The sequence below is a fragment of the Ictalurus furcatus genome, chromosome 15, assembly GCF_023375685.1.
Source record: "Ictalurus furcatus strain D&B chromosome 15, Billie_1.0, whole genome shotgun sequence".
NCBI classification, from domain to species: domain Eukaryota; kingdom Metazoa; phylum Chordata; class Actinopteri; order Siluriformes; family Ictaluridae; genus Ictalurus; species Ictalurus furcatus.
Window position 1 is genome coordinate 7,468,174 of NC_071269.1, and position 14,898 is coordinate 7,483,071.

At 38.3% G+C, this 14,898-nt stretch overlaps 1 long non-coding RNA gene across 1 annotated transcript; it reads right to left on the minus strand.

Moving 5' to 3' along the window:
* Positions 1–11,486: 11,486 nt before the first annotated feature.
* On the minus strand, positions 11,487–14,451 carry LOC128619500 (uncharacterized). The gene is made up of 3 exons (XR_008387946.1): positions 13,300–14,451; positions 12,424–12,491; positions 11,487–11,872 (listed from the first exon to the last, which is right to left on the minus strand). It is a non-coding gene; the product is annotated as an uncharacterized LOC128619500 (long non-coding RNA).
* Between the last annotated feature and the right edge of the window lie 447 nt (positions 14,452–14,898).

The window sequence follows — 14,898 nt, forward strand, 5'->3', positions numbered from 1 at the left end:
CGAGTGTTTCCATGTTCCTGTTTCACAAGTAGGACGTGTGGTTTTGCAATGGTATTTCCATGCGTTCTGAACATATTATGTCCAGTTTTACGACATAATGTGCTGAAATGTTCGTGTTTTTCTCATGTGGTCACATCCAGTACTCACACAATGCTCACACTGTTTTAATCGCATGCCAAAAACATGATCGCATGTGAAATGTGTGAAATGTGTGAAATGATAGTTACATCAGTTAAGCCCCGATTAATTATATGATACAAACACAAATAGGTGAAAGAAAAAGACTTTGAATCACATTTCCATGATGTTAATACAAAGAACAGCATTTTCCACAGTGAATGAACTGAGAACAGAAAAAATATTTATTTATTTATGTTTGAAAAAAATCACATCTAAAGAGAGACAGATTTAGAAACAATGTTCTCCTGGTCCATGAAACTCCGTCCGCTGATGTACTGATATCATACTGATCTGATAATGTGTATACACACACACACACACACACACACACACACACACACACACACATACATATATATATATATATATATATATATATATATATACTTGGGGGCATGTCACATGATAGGGAAGGCTTAGGGGGGCTTTAGTTGCCAAAGGTTGAAGAACCTCTGACTTAGATCATGTTCATGTGGGTCAGAAAGTGGTTTTTCATGCAGTAAGCAGACTCATGTGATTGCTTCATTAGCATCAATATTTTCTACATTTTAGTTCTTAAAGTTCTATGTATTCTTACGACATTTCTTATCTGTCTCTGAACATCTCCATGGTACTCCCAAAGTTGATCAGCCATTGCAGCTAAAGTAATCTGTTGAGCGTTCAGCGATTGCAGGATCATGTGGTAGTTGTCAGTGTTTCCCATGACCCTTCATTCTTCCTGCCTTTTCTTCTGCTCTTTCCTTTCTTGCTCTTCTCTTCTCCCTGATGGATCTTTTTGCAGTATGAGATGTCAGATCGTCCTCTGATGGAGGCTTTAGTAATATTCGGGAAGAAGTCACCAAAAGTTACAGTTTTGTTTCTGGGTGTAATTTGTTCAATTGTTGAGATAGGAGATGCGATGCAACGGGAGGCTGAGAGCTCCATATCAGAATCAGGGCCATCTAAAACAAGTGATAGAAACAAAACCAGATTTAGTGTTCTACAACCATGTCCTTAACTGATTTGAGGTGTGCGGTCTCTGGCTGGATGAGAAGACGAGACCTTTTGAGATTTGTAAAGAGTACTTTGAAGATCTAGAAAAACTGTAAGGCGGAACATTTAAGACATTTTTCTTTCAAGAATTTACTTTCAATATTTTTCACAATTTGAGTAAATACTCTGCATAATAATAATAATAATAATAATAATAATAATAATAAAGCTGGATGTTGACAACTTCTGCAGTCCTCCAGCAGTGAGGTCACTAGTCATTCTCATTCTCATGCTCATTACCCCAAAGCTCACATATTTCTCTGTCTGTGTGTGTGTGTGTGTGTGTGTGAGAGAGAGAGAGAGAGAGAGAGAGAGAGAGAGAGAGAAGGAATTCAATACAATGAAATAGAATTATATTACGTGACGATGTATACCGTCTATGCTGAGCTTGATTAATTTTATTATTTTATTTCCCTCGTTTAGCTGATGCTGGCCAACTGAGTTGTTACGCCTGTAGTCCTTCTGGCTGTGAAAAATATGTCGAGGTGACCTGTCCCTCAGGTTTTGATTACTGCCTCACTGCATAAGGTGAGTAATACAAATCTATGCATTTATAAAAAATATTCAGAGTAACACTTTAAATTAAATATTTAACTTTAAATATTAACTATTGGAGACAAATGATTAAGCATTATGCGTCATTACTAATAAATGAGCCAAATAGTCTACACACAATGTTTATGTAATATGTATCCAGGATTCAGAAACTATTAGCACTTAATGAGACCAATTGCTCTCTCTCTCTCTCTCTCTCTCTCTCTCTCTCTCTCTCTCTCTCTCTCTCTCTCTCTCTCTCAGCTACTTTGCTTGACAAGAAGTTTACTTTGAAATCTTGTGCAACACAGCAGCTCTGTTCCGTGGCTCAATTGTTTTTACCGGGAGCTACTACTGAAAACGTGAAGTGTTGCCAGGGGAACCTGTGTAACGGTGCTGAGAGCTTCACACTGAGTTTCCTCCTCATGTTTGTCCCTCTGCTCTCCTCCGTCCTCTTCTAATGACCTCTGAGGAAAAATCTCACTTAGAGCTTTAGCTACTACAAGGGTACACAATAAAGATGAAATGATTCTCTTTTTGTACTTCACTGTACTGCCATTTATAACAAAGTTCTGTCAATAAATTTTGTTGACTCATAACTGCATTAATTGTTGTGTTTGTCCAAATAAATTCTCATTTAACACACACATGCACACACACACACACACACAAACTTATATAACAGTTTGTCACCACGTAGTATCAGTAGCGGTATATTAGCTCATTATCTGCAGTAGCAGGTGATAAAAAGCTCTCATAAAAATTTACACTGTTCTTCATATTTATTTAATTTTCTAAGCTACTGTGATGTTTGAGTGGGCGAATGTTATTCAGGAAAAAACTCTGGCCCCTGCTGTTGTCTTCATTATTCTACACTGTAAAAAATTTACACAATTTAGCAATTGCACAGTAATTTACTGGAAAACTGGGATGGCAACAGGTGTAAAACACTGACAGTAAAGTACCATAATATCATACATAGTATTAAATAACACATAATACACGGTACACTTGCTCGATGCAGGATACAACTACGCTGAAGGGTTCCTCTTCAGGACCCAATCAAGGCAGTTTGGTGGTGCTGGGATTTGAACACACGGCATTTTCATGTGTCTCAAAACCACCGAGACACCACAACTAGCTCAACTACTGTAGCTTTTACGGATTCAACCCAAATTGCCAGTAAGTTACTGTAAAAATTTACAAGAATTGTTTACAGTGTACTTATTCATAAAAAGTCTGCACTTTTTTTGACTGGATCATAACAGACCAAAGTTCACTCAGGTTGTGTGGGGCATGACCAATCACTGCTTTATAGTTCTTTATTAGTAATGTTTTATAACCAATGTAAAATTATACTGAGAGTGCGGATAAAAAGTGTGACTAAAAGTAGGTGGACACCAGAGCATCACCCTCTTATGTGCTTGTTAAACATCATCTTCAACTTGGCATGTCTTTGCTGCTATAAGTATCAGAGTTTGGAACTTGTTAGTGAGAGGTGCCAACTAAGGAAAGGTTTTACACAAGTTTCTGTCACTTTTGCTGCTCAGACATTTGATGAATTGACTTGTTGGAAAGGTGGAGTTCTGCTGTATGACAATGTCACGTTGAAGGTCACAGAGCTCTTCGGTATGAGTTAGCAAAGGGTGTGACTGAAATGCCCCAAAACAGTTCTACTTATAGGGGATATGCCCAAGCAAATCCCACAGCAAGGCATTTTGCTGTCTACCCCCAGAATGCATTGGTATTCGCAGCAATCTACTGTATTACTGAAAAACAGCCAGCTTACTGTAAAATCATGATGTCATTTATGTGGCAATTCATTACAGTGCAGGAAGTGCAACCTGCTTCATCTTCACGGCTTCACACTTCTGCATGCTTTTACCCAAAGGTAAGGAATCTCATTTGTGTGTGTGTGTATGTGTGTGAGAAAGAGAAAGAGAGAATGAGAGAGAGAGAGAGAGAGATTGAAAAGAGAGAGAGAGACTTATAAAGTGGTATGAAATAGAAGGTGTCCCAAAAGTCTCCATACATTGCCGAAATTAACACTTTTTTTTCCCTTTTTTTTTTTTTTTTTTTTTACAAAACATCCTGTACATGATTGCCATTTGTTTGTAAAAACACACGGAGTCATCTCCCTGACTCATGATGAATTGTATTAACACATCTGGTGTTATGCATGTAATTACACGTCCATCGCGACCCTGTGACAACTTCCTGATCTGGTCCCGAGAATGATTTCAATACTTTTGTTGAAGGAATTCTCGAAGGCTATCTGGGGGAAAAAATACCAAGTATGAAAATTTTTTAGAAGACATTTTGCCAAAAAGTGTTAATTTCCCGTATGTATGGAGACTTTGGGGACAGCATGTGGCATTTTTTACACTTAAAAATGCTTTTCATAGCCTACAGTGCATGCTGTAATATATAGCATTAACCCACGCTGTCAATGCTAAGATAAAAAGAAAAGGCATCACATTCTTTCCTTTGGTACAACTGAATTCTTGTAGGTGGAACAGTTAATAACTAACCAATTAACTAACTATTTATTTATTTATTTAGTTAGTTAATCACTCAGGATTGTGCAATATACTTGCAGGGAACTGAAGTAATTTCACAGAAATAGGCGAGGTCACAGTGTTGACATTTAAAAGAAATAAAGGTGGGATGTTTTGGAGAAAAGCAGAAATGAAACTAAGTGTCTAAGTAAAATAGACCAAAATGTAATGTTTTAGCTAAAATGAAAAATATTCTTGGTAATAGGAGTCCTTGTTGCACAGAACACTTTAATTCTGATATATTGACATGAAATTATGATATCAGTTTCAACAAGCTTCTTCTTATGAAAAAGGCACTATACTTACCTATGTACCTCTGAAAAAAAATCAAGATTGATGTGGTGCAAAGTGTTTATATATGTCTGTGTACCTTGTACTGTGCTCTAGAGATCAGTTTTTGTTTGAAGGAGGTAGAACCAAGCTGAGCCGAGATATTGAGGTTAAAGCACTATTGACTTATAAAGCAGTAAACGGTCTCGCACCACAGTACCTGAGCGAACTTTTGGTATTTTATGAGCTGCCATGCCTACTTTGATCAGAAGGTGCAGGCTATTTGTTGGTACCTCAAATAGTGAAGGATACATCAGGGGGAAGAGCTTACTCTTACAAAGCCCCAGAGTTATGGAACAGCGTTCCAATAAGTGTTCAGGACTCAGGCACAGTCTCAGTGTTTAAGTCCAGGCTGAAAACATATTTGTTTACTTAAGCTAACCATGAATAGTCTCCCTTTTACGTAAAGTACACAGTCTTATCCATTACGGAACAGTAAGCATATCTAACAATCTTTTTACCTCCCTCTCCCTCTCTCCTTCTGTCGAGCTACATGTGATTTTATGAAAATTCCAGTGATCCTGACCCTTTCTGCTCTCCGGAACTACCTGATCCAGCCTCTGGATGGAGCTCTCATTAACTGGAGCCTACGTTCTGCCACTGAGGATGACCCCAAGCGATGCAGCCTGGAGACTGCTGAGAACGGTGCTGCTTGAAATACCATGGAAATGGTTTTGCACCTTAATTTCACATGAACAGTTGCGCTATGTTGCTGGAAGTATGGTTGCTGCTATGGCATTAGGACTGCAATTACCACATACAGTTTTGCACTCAGGTGTCCTTTAGTGAACAGTGGACTAGTTCAACAAACAGACTTCAAGTTAAAACCATAATGAACTTTCTTTTAATTTCACACTATCCGTTGTTACCCAGATGAGGACGGGTTCCCTTCTGAGTCTGGTTCCTCTCAAGGTTTCTTCCTCTTATCATCTTAGGGAGTTTTTCCTCACCACCGTCACCACCGTCTTGCTCAATAGGGATAAATTCACACACTTAAAATCTGTATCCTGTGTTTATATGTTTCTGTAAAGCTGCTTTGAGACAATGTCCATTGTTAAAAATGCTATGCCAATCAAATTGAATTGAATTGAAAAGCAAGTAAAATTAAAAATGAAAACCGGTGGTTCTGCAATGCCAATACATAGAGGTAATCAATGAGCAACCAAGCAACCAACTTTGCATTTATTGGACCACTTGAGATGGACTGACCCAATACAGAGTTAACGTGATTAACATATTGTAATGCACACATTTATAGAGAGTTTTAACTTTATGGAAATAAACAATTTTCCACATAAATAAAGGAATAAACCATTACATCAACAAACTACACAGTAATGGAAAAACAACACAGGAAATATAGATGCGGATCAAAAACTGTTATTTTCCAGAAGTTACAGGTGCTTCTGATGCAGATATACAGTATATTCAGCTGTGGTTTTGAGAAATACTTTACATTGAATATTGTTAATGACCTTTTCAAGGACAAGTAATGAAAGCAAAATAAAGCAGATTTAATGTGTTTCACTGACGAAGATTATAGAAACGTTCAGTTCTGTGCAGTATTAGGCCAAAGATTCTGAAGAACTTTAATGATCGCAGTTTAGAAAGTTATTTAAAAGAATTGACAGGCTTAGGCATAGATGCAATAAACCCCTCCCCCTGTGCACGAAACTCTTCCCCCTCACTCCACATGAATAAAACCAGATGTCAGGTCACTCTCTCAGGACAACCTACTTCACTTTCACAACTTCACACTTCTGCCTGCACTCCACCAGCAATGATGAGGCCACTAGTGACACTCATGTTCATCTGCATGCTTTTACCCAAAGGTAAGGAATATTGTGTGTGTGTGTGTGTGTGTGTGTGTGTGTGTGAGAGAGAGAGAGAGAGAGAGAGAGAGAGAGAGAGAGAGAGAGAGAGGGAGAGGGAGAGAGAGAGAGAGAGAAAGAGAGCGATACAGTCGCATGAGATAGAAAGTGTCCCAAAAGTCTCCATACACAGGGGAAATTAACACTTTTTATGCTTACAAAGTCAGCGTTTGTTTATTTTATGATAAATTGTCATGCTCCATGTATACCGTCTATGTTCACCTTGGTTTTTTTTATTATTTTATTTTCATCGTTTAGCTGATGCTGGCCAGCTGAGTTGTTACACCTGTAATCCTGCTGTCTGTGTAAAATATACTACGGAGACCTGTCCTTCAGGTTATGATTCCTGCCTCAGTGCATCAGGTGAATAATGCAAATCTGTGTGCGTTGAAAAATATTCACAGTAACACTTTATACTATGGATTCTTAATAATCTATCACCTGTGTAAGAACAAATCATGAACTATGTCATTAACTATTTGAAACAAACGATTAAGCATTATGCTTAATTACTAATAAATGAGCCACCTAGTCTACACACAATGTTTATGTAATCTAGGACTCAGAAACTATTAGCACTTAATGAGACCAATTGTTCTCTCTCACTCTCTCTCTGTTTCTCTCTCCCTCACTCTCTCTCACGCTCTCTCACTCTCTCTCTCTCTCACTCTCTCTCTCTCTCTCAGCTACTTTACTCGGCACGAGCTTTACTTTGAAATCTTGTGCAACAAAGCAGCTCTGTGATGCGGCGCAATCGTTATTACCGGGAGCTACTATTGGAAATGTGAAGTGCTGTCAGGGGAACCTGTGTAACGGTGCTGAGAGCTTCACACTGAGTTTCCTCCTCATGTTTATCCCTCTGCTCTTCTCCATCCTCTTCTACTGACCTCTGAGGAAAAATCTCACTTAGAGCTTTATCTACTACAAGGTTACACAATAAATTCGAGATGATTCTCTTTTCGCACTTCACTGTACTGACATTTATAACAAAGTTCTCTCAATAAATTTTGTTGAGTCATAACTACATTAATCGTTGTGTTTGTCCAAATAAATTCTCTTTTAATACACACACATGCACACACACACACACACACACACACACTTCCACAATTTGTGGAATAATTTCAGAATAATGTTCCTCAACTTAAAATTGCAAAGACAATGAATATCTCATCATCTACAGTACATAATATCATCAAAAGATTCTGAGAATCTGGAGAAATCTCTGTGCCCGAGGAACAAGGGCGAAAATCAATATTGCATGCCCGTGATCTTCGTGTCCTCAGGCGGCACTGCATTAAAAACATTCATGATTCTGTAATGGAAATCCCTGCATGGACTCCGAAACAACTCCAGAACTCATTGTTTGTGAACACATTTCGCTGTGCCATCCACAAACGCTGGTTAAATCTCTCTCATGCAAAGAAGAAGCCATATGTGAACATAATCCAGAAATGCTGCCGTCTTCTCTGGGCCAAAGTTCGTTTAAAATGGACCGAGGCAAAGTGGAAAAACTGCGGTCAGACCAATCGAAGCTTAAAATTCTTTTTGAAAACCACGGACGCCGCATCCTCTAAACTAAAGAGAACTAAAGAGGAGCGGGACCGTCCGGCTTTTTATCAGCTCTCAGTTCACAAGCCTGCGTCTCTGATGGTATGGGAGTGCGTTAGTGCCTACAGAACAGGCAACTTGCACATTTGGAAAGGCACCATCAATACTGAAATGTATATACATGTTTTAGAGCAACATACTGTATTGCTTCCATCCAGATTCCATCCCATCTTTACTTCTGAGAGACTCTGCCTCTCAAAGATACTCTTTTCATACCCAATTATCTTACTGACCTTTTCCCAGTTAACCTAATAAGTTGCAAAATGTTCCTCCAACTGTTTCTTTTTAGTAACACTTACTGTGCCAGTCTGTTGTGATTGGTCTACCACTGTCAGCAAGCAGCGATGAAGACCAGAGGTGGGGCTTTTTTTTTACAAACCTACCTAGGTTACTAGAGGAAGTAAAGTCTGGAATCAATAACGATTCGTTTCAGCTGTTTGGAATCGATTCCCTCTTTTGGGAATCGATAACTCTGTTTGTTGTGTACTTTGATTTTTGAAACTTTGCAGACGTTTTTTCATTCACAAACAGCTCTATAACACACTATACGAAAGGTAATATCTGAAAACCCATAATAGGTGCACTTTAAAATAAGATGGCAATTTCAGGCCCAAGTCATTTGTAATATCTACAACACTGCATTTTTGACTGAATATCAAATGTAATTGTGATGCCCTGTACGTATGAAAAGGATTTAACTTGTTTCGCTGTTTAACTTGTTTAAACTGTAAATTTAATTGGTTAAAAAAAGCAGGATATGTCATTTTTTTTAAATGAATAAATCACTAAAATGGGCGCATGGTGGCTTAGTGGTTAGCACGTTCGCCTCACACCTTCAGGGTCGGGGGTTCAATTCCCACCGTGGCCCTGTGTGTGCGGAGTTTGCATGTTCTCCCCGTGCTGCGGGGGTTTCCTCTGGGTACTCCGGTTTCCTCCCCCAGTCCAAAGACATGCATGGTAGGCTGATTGGCGTGTCTAAAGTGTCCGTAGTGTATGAATGGGTGTGTGAGTGTGTATGTGATTGTGCCCTGTGATGGATTGGCACCCTGTCCAGGGTGTACCCCGCCTTGTAACCGATGCTCCCTGGGATAGGCTCCAGTTTCCCCGTGACCCTGAATAAGGATAAGCAGTATAGAAGATGGATGGATGGATGGAAATCACTACAATCCTCTGCAAACTGTCATGCCACACGCAAGTAATCAGTTGTTTGGTTGTTACAAGTTACTGCTTCATCAGACCAGCTTGTCACTGATTAGTTTCCTATAACACCATAACATGGTGTGTTTTTCATTATCAAAAAATTTCCATCTATAAAATGCGGAGCTATTTTATAAACCTAATTTTGTAAACCTCAAGAAGCTCTGTGCGCTCTTTTACAAAGCACGTATGAGCATTTTGATTCAGCTTTCCGTTGATGCTGCTTCTTCGGTTCTGATGTTTATTGTTTCAGTTTCATGTCATGTCATGCTTGCATATATATATATATATATATATATATATATATATATATATTTTTACAGATGTTTGGCACATTCTAATAAACTGTCAGGATGCCTTGTAAAAGAAACAAAACTATTACTGTAGAATACAGATTGCGTAAAAAGTGGTTAAGATGTTGGTTTACTGATCTGAAGGTTGTGAGTTGAAATCCCAGCAGCCACTGCTGCACCCTTGAGTAACGCCCTTGAGCAACGCCCTTAACCCTCAACTGCTCAGTTCTATAAATGAGATGAAATGTAAGTGGCTCTGGATAAGAGCATCTGCCAAATGCCATAAATGTAAATGTTAATGCAAATGTAAATCCCTCCCCTTGCTCATTCTCATGGCTGTGCATTCCTATAAAACTGAACATCATCTTCCACCTGGATTAATTTTATATCCAGCTTCTCAACTTCTCCAATCCACCAACAATGAAGCTTTCAATTATGCTGCTGATCATCTGTATGCTTTCCTCTGAAGGTAAGAAATCTCACTTTTTTTGTGAGTGTAATTTGAAATGGAATTTGTTTGTATAGTTTGTATAGTTCCTTGGTGTGTATAGTTTACCTGGCGCTGTGATTTATAGTGTCAAGTTTTTATTTTCTCCTTTACGTTCTTCTTTCAGTGCTGTCGCTAATGTGCCAGAAGTGCATTCCATCAGGAATCACACCATGCACTAGGACACAGATAACCTGTCCAGACAAGTGTCTCAGTGCAACTGTTTCAGTGTCCTCAAGTAAGTGAATGTACATTGTGAATTGATGTTTGAAATCTATCTCAAATATATAGCAGGGCCAACAATATAATATGTAATATATTCTATTTAAACTATTTACAGTACACACAGTTGGAGTAAATACAATTCTGTATATATGTCGCTGTATATGTTTCCTAATGTGTAAGGTTCTATAGGTGGTACAGACATGAATGTAAATTTACAGACTTGCGGCACATCGTCCTTGTGTGTAAATGAAAGCATGAACGTGGGAATAATGAACATAGCCACCAATGTCCAATGCTGCAGCACTGATCTCTGCAACAACGGAACACCGGCAGGTAAAAATAGCGGTGAAAATAACGTATGCTTGTATTTTACAGTTGCTAAATTATTGCTCGAAATGTTGTTGGAGTAATTTTATTGTATGCGATTAATTTTATTATTCTTTATTAGCTCCTCCACAGCAGTTCCCCAATGGCAAATCCTGCTTCACCTGTGTTGCTAACCGCTGCTCAGGAACAGTAAACTGTGTGGGGAATCAAGATTTCTGCATTTCTGCCTCAGGTGAATCTTTCGTATGACCACAAATTATAATGGGGAAATACAGGAAGCACCAAATGCAAAGTGTAAATGTAATTAATCAGTTTCATACAGTAAATAGTCTCGTACAGTGAACAGTCTCGTACCTCATACAGTGAGCCCCTTTATAATATAGAATTGTAATTAAAAATTAAAATTAAAACTTCTATCTTAACTGAGAACTATAATAATCAATGACTTTCTGAAGGCTTAGTTCTGAATAGTTTGGGTTCTTGCAATACTGAAGTAGTCAGCACATCAGGGCAAAAATGTTTAATAAACTGGGTTTTATTGAAGTATAGGGAAACTGTCAGAGCTGCTGTTATAAAATTAAACGTAATTCTCTCTCTCTCTCTCTCTCTCTCTCTCTCTCTCTGTCTCGCTCTCTCTGTTTCTTTCTGTCTCTGTCTCTCTCTCTCTGTCTCTTTCTCACTCCCTCTCTCTCTGTTTCTCTCTCTCACTCTCTCTCTCTGTCTCTCTCACTCTCTCTGTCTCTCTCTCTCTCTGTCTCTCTCTCACTCCCTCTCTCTCTCTGTTTCTCTCTCTCACACTCTCTCTCACACTCTCTCTGTCTCTCTCTCACTCCCTCTCTCTCTGTTTCTCTCTCTCACTCTCTCTCTCTGTCTCTTGCTCTCTCTGTTTCTCTCTCCCTCACTCTCACTCTCTCTCTTTCTCTCTCTCTCACTCTCTCTCTCTCTCTCTTTCTCTGTCACACACACACACACACACACACACACACACACACACACACACAGTTCAACAAGGGAACAATGCCTTGTATATGAAAGGATGCGCCACCAAGAGTGCCTGTGATGCGTCTGCTGGAGTGTCAAGCCAACAGGGAGTTGCCCCGGTAAATGTGCAGTGTTGTGCGGGGAACCTGTGTAACAGTGCTGAGATCTTCACACTGAGTTTCCTCCTCATGATTGTCCCTCTGATCTGCACCATCCTCTTCCATTGAGTCTGAAAACTTTTAAAATCTTTAAAAGGAAACAACAAGAAATTTGGTTTGATTGAAGACCTTTTTCATTTTTCCCAGCTCTTGTGTTGCTGTTTCAAATGCAATTTATCACACTTTTCCTTTTGGTGACTGTGATGACGATCGGTATAAAATCATATAATACTAGAATGCATTTGGGATTGTATGGCAGTTCATAAAATTCATAAACCCTGGTAATAGTGTAATGGAAATAAAACGCATTTTTTGGTATTCTGTAGTTAAAATAAAAAAAAAAATAAAATAAATTAAAGTACATCACTATCTGTCTGATCTCACTTGGTTGAATATTTACACTGGTACAAGGATGACAAATAACAATGAACGTGCACATGGTCTCGTCTCCTTACTCTATGGTGTCAGTTTACTAGAACTGATGTTTCATGTTTCCATATCCTATCCAAATTCCTCCTATGGAAATGGGTATGCAAGTGTGTGTGTGTGTGTGTGTGTGTGTGTGTGTGCGTGATGTCCTCAACCTCACATGGTACATGAGAGTAGTCCTTTTGGAAAGGACTTCAATTCGTCACTCACCACGAAGCGGTGATCAGTCGACAGCTCTGCTTCTTTCTTCAAAAAAGCGTCCAAAACATACTGCTTGCCTGATGATACAATCACAGAATCGATCATTACCTCCACTCATTACCGCCGCTGTCATTCCAAGCACACTCATTACTTTTCTTGCATTCTTAGCAATATATTTCAGCACTTCTCTCACTTCAGAAAAGAATGTTGACAAAAGAGACTGGTATGACAGGAAGTCAGTTCACTATCAAGTCATAAATAGCTGTATTTTACTCAAATGAACTAAGTTAATATAACATAAATGAGCGTCAAGTGATATTTAATCACCAGTATTGTTTGTAATAATGGTCGCTTTGTGTGTGTGTGTGTGTGTCTGTGTGTGTGTGTGTGTGTGTGTGTGTGTATGTGTGTGTTGCTATTTAACACACTAGAAAGTGTTGCTATTTAACACACTAGAAAGACAGTCGGGAATCAAATACAAACAAAGCCTATTGTGTTAAACTTCCTATAAATGCTGAACATATTGTTCTGTGGTTTCTCTGTCACACAAGCAGCATTTTTTGTCTTATTAAATGAGAGAGAGAGAGAGAGAGAGAGAGAGAGAGAGAGAGAGAGAGAGAAAATTATGCTGCTGCTGCTGATTATTCTAATATATTTTTTTATTATTTAACCTGCAAAACCTTGTAGGCTGAGTTACTAGTTGACCTGAACTGATTATGCTGAATACATATTTTGTATTTGCAGCTAGGTTACCGGCTGAAGAACAGCAACCACTCTCTCAGATCTCCATAGAAACACCTTTTATAATGTAAATTACGTTATTAAGCGCATTATGATAGAAAGATGGCATGAAATCAAATTCAAATCAAGCTCGTTTTCATTTACCCTGCATTCCAATGATGAGTAAGCAACCAGGGCGAGGTCGTGGTACAGTAACGCAGCAAAAAGCTTGTACAGGTGTTTTTGCTTCCTCTGAATACTGAAAAACTCATCCGTCCAAGTAAAACAAAACAAAAACGAACTTCAAAAGAGAGAGAAACGCGAGGGAGCGGCAGTTTATAGCACCTATAAAGTAAGTGAGAACAGGTTCCTGGATGTTCCATAACGTCATCATCACAATGTAACAGTAAACAATTAAAAATGTGATGTGTCATTATTGAATAAACAAAAAAAGTTTAATTCTTATCAAAACACTGTGATATATGAAGAATAAAACACTTAGGGGCATGCTATTATTGGAAAATAATGTGCTTCAGAGTGTTATCAGTAACTTCATTCACCTTCATCACACCTATCTTACAAAAATACATATTTTAAACATCTTTCATTTTGGCTCGTGTGAACATAAAAGCGTGTCTTAAAAGGTCTTTAGGAACAGGGCTTTCTCAGAATTTTTTTATTTCATTTACATACTGACTACAAATTAAATGTCCACTTTAAAATGTCTGTTTTATATATTTTCTTCTTTATGACGTATGTAGAAATGTATCATGTAAAATGTAAACATTCGAAAGCTATTCAATATTAAATAAACTTCCTCGATGCAGAATTAATCCCTTTAAAGTCCCTTTAAGACTACCTGCAGTGTCTGTATATGTTTAAGTGGTGAAGTAATTTTAGAAAACATGGAAACAATTCACTTTCAGTAGTGATGCTTATGTAAGGAATAACTCCCTTATATACAGTAAGTAAATCCACTCCTGGGTTCTGTGATATGACCCGATGCAAAGCGGAGGGCTATTCCCTACAGTTTTTAACCATTTATAATTACATTTAATGTTGAGGAACGTCCGTGCAACAAGTTGCTTTCCTGTTCTCACTCATGTTTTAGCAGCTACAGTATAAACGGTCCTTCCCTCAACATCCACTCTGTTTTCTCTGCCGTAAAGCTGTCATAAAAGCAGAAAAACTGTAAAGCATAAATTCCTCTGTCCTGAAGATGCCTGAAAACTTAACATTACAGCTTTACCTACGACAGTTATAAAGTGCTGACACTGGAGACTCCTTCCATAAATATTAAATATAAACATCTCCTAACAGAAAGCCGGTCCACATCAACAATTATACATTTTTCTTTGTTAAATAACAGCATGTACTTAAAAAAAAAAATCATATTCTTTGAAGTGCCAACACACAAGTTTCTGTGAACGACCTCTTACTATAGAAATGATAGCGTACTGTATTAGAACGTGCGCATTAATATAAACATAAATGATTTGCAGCTGTATTACTCTCAGAGCTGCTGTTAGAGAAAATGAATCAGCACTGCTTGATTTGAGATATCAACCAAAGTCATGTTTCCAACCCAACCAGTAGGACCACATTATTATCGTCCGTTCCGGTTATTTTTTAATACTTCCTGCATTCCTGTAACCCTATCTTTAGTTCACATTTAAGTGAAGCATTTAAGACCTGCAAAGTGTTTTCAGAATAAATGTTTTCATATTTCTCAGTCTTGGCTTTTTGTAATCACAGTATTCCAAT